Raw genomic sequence first — 2,967 nt, 5'->3', positions numbered from 1 at the left:
TTTTTTTATGAATATGTAGCTCATTACTTAACAAACAACATATACTACAAACAGATTTCACACTTGGTGTAAAAATTATGAAAATTCTGCAAAATTTCAGCAAAACTTGTACCTTTTTAATCTGCTAAAATGACGCGTCCCAGTTTATGTATATTTGGGTCACTCGCTTAAAACAAAAAACATTGAAATCGGCTCACTACCTGATTGTTTTTCAATTTTATATAACACAGTCCGACATGAAAATTTTCTCAGAGATAAGACTAGCAATTTCTAATAGATTTTGGAGCACTAAAATTGTAAAAATAAAAACTTGCATATTTGAATTTTAATAAAATAAGGCGAAGATCAAAATCGGCTAAAAACGGCAAATTTTTTTTGCAAAACGGCTAACAAATCGGCTGCCGGCTAAATCGAATTTTTTCCGGCTGTTTGCTGTCGCAACCGGCTAAATCTAGCCGGAAAACGGCTAAAATGGCAACGCTGTTTAGCGGTAACTCAAAATATTTCGTTTTGTTTATTTCATTGCTGCTGAAAAACAAACGAGCGAGCATTCGTGAATCTCCGAATGAGCGAACAAATCGTTTATTTAAATTTCTATTTCATTACTCTCACAAAATCCGCCTTTCAAAAGCATGAGACAATATGAGTTTTTACTCTCTTATTCCCCTGGCTCAGATTATTTCTGCGGACTTTTGACAAAACAACTTCTCTCGAGTGAGGTCATTTTCTCTTCAAAGCAGTAATTCATTGAGTTCTCGAATTATATTTTTATATTTAGTCATTAAGAGTAGTTCAAGATGATATCTTAATGAAAAGTCCACAGATATACATTTAAGTAAATAGGGGCTTTCAAATTAACCAGCTTTTGCATTTCATACTTTGTAAGTGTGGTATCTGAAAAACATTCATACATACATACTCGTACGTACTAAAAATATTTGTTGTCACTGGAAAACTTTCTTTCCTACCAATAACTGATTCAAAAACCTACCAAAATGGCTTCCTTCCTACCATTTCTTTTAATAAAGAAAATGACGTTTGGCAGCATTAATTACATTTATTTTTGTTGGCTTTTATGCCTAAAATAATGGGATTTTCTTTCCTACCGAAAAATGTTGCCTTCTCTGTGCCCTCTACGCACAAATACTGCGGAGAGGGCAATGAGAAGGCAACATTTTTTGTAGAAATGAAAACGCCATAACATTTTCAGGTAAATAGATCAGAATAATAGTTTTAAAAAAGCCTTCGAAGAAAGCGACGAGAAAAATCGTAGCAGAAAATAAAATACCGTCGTAGATTTTATATACATCGCTCATTTGCATGAATGTTTTTCAGATATCACACTTACAAAGTATGAAATGCAAAAGCTACTTAAATGTATATCTGTGGACTTTTGACAAAACAACCCCTGTGCTTTCTGTAGGGTGGAATTTAGAGTAAGTTATAAGGAACTTCCATTTAAAAATTTTACATTTTTATTTAACTTTTATCATCTTGAACTACTCTTAAGGACTAAATATAAAAATATCATTCGAGAACTCAATGAATTACTGCCTTGAAGAGAAAATGGCCTCACTTGAGAGAAGTTGTTTTGTTAAAAGTCCGCAGAAATAATCTGAGCCAGGAGAATAAGAGAGTAAAAACTCATAGTGTCTGATGCTTTTGAAAGGCGGATTTTGTGAGAGTAATGAAATAGAAATTCAAATAAACTATTCTTTCGCTCATTCGGAGATTCACGAATGCTCGCTCGTTTGTTTTTCAACAGCAATGAAATAAACAAAACGAAATATCTTGAGTTACCGCTAAAACACAATGCCGGCGAACGGCGAATTTTTCGCCGCCAATTTTTGCTGTAAAAATTAAAACACACTGTCTTATATGAGAACGCGCACAACCAAAGCAAACGACGACAAGTGTTGCCGCGCCATCTCTAGAAAATGTATCACTGACCAAGCCAAAATTGTATCCAAATGTATCCAATTTTCTTTTTTACGTACCCATCTCATAATTCGTCAGAAAACCAAACATTTTAAAAAAAAAAATAATACATAATTTAACCCATGCTAAGGACATGTAATACGTGTATATATTTTTATTTTTCATAAAATCAAAAATTTATAATTTCAATTTTTAATTTAATTTTTCTGTGCATAAGTATTGTGCAAAGTAAGTATAATAAATAGTAATTAATATGTTACATTTGTACCTGTACAATCTAAAATGTGCATGTAAAGCAACTACTGAAAAGTGTCAACCAAAATCTGCTAAAATATACGCATAAGATGTTCAAGATTTGATTTTATACATGAGATCTTTAAAATATACACATGAAATGTTTACAATTGCAAAACAATTTAAACTAAAAATACACTTCCTACTAATAGTGGACCTTAAGGTCTCCTATTTAGAAGAAGAATGGTAAAATGAAGAGCTTTATAAAAAAAATTCATACACACACGTATCTTTTACACGTAATTAGCTACAAAATTAGTGTAACTAATGAACAACTAAGAAGCAACTAAATATGTCGTTTGCAGAACTCTGATATCTTATTGGGACCGTGTTATGGAATGCATACTTTGGGAGCAGCAGTGAATGCAGGCGGCATGACACAATAGGGTGCACTATGGCTAGTCATGTCGGCTGGGCTGGGTTCTTGCCTTCACCGCTGTTCCCTGCGCCATAGCAGAGAAAAGTCATGCCTGTCAAACATCTTCGCTTCCGGCATGGCCGGAAGTATCGGACGGACACAATTCAAAAAATTCAAAAATTCAAAAAAAAAAACAGTTACAAACAAAAAGCTGAAAGAGAACGTTAAATTAAATATCAAAAATAAAATTGAAAATCAAAAGAAACCAAGAATCTAACCAAACTAAGAAAAATAAAAAGAACCAACGAAATAAAAACAAAGCCGAATATAAGAGCGCCACTGGTGGTGATGTGACGCCCGGTGCTGGCCCAGCCTCA

The sequence above is a fragment of the Rhagoletis zephyria genome, unplaced genomic scaffold (genome assembly GCF_001687245.7).
Source record: "Rhagoletis zephyria isolate East Lansing unplaced genomic scaffold, Rhagoletis_zephyria_1.1 Rzeph_scaffold_01568, whole genome shotgun sequence".
In the NCBI taxonomy this organism is placed as follows: Eukaryota; Metazoa; Arthropoda; class Insecta; order Diptera; family Tephritidae; genus Rhagoletis; species Rhagoletis zephyria.
Note: the sequence above shows the minus strand (reverse complement) of the source record.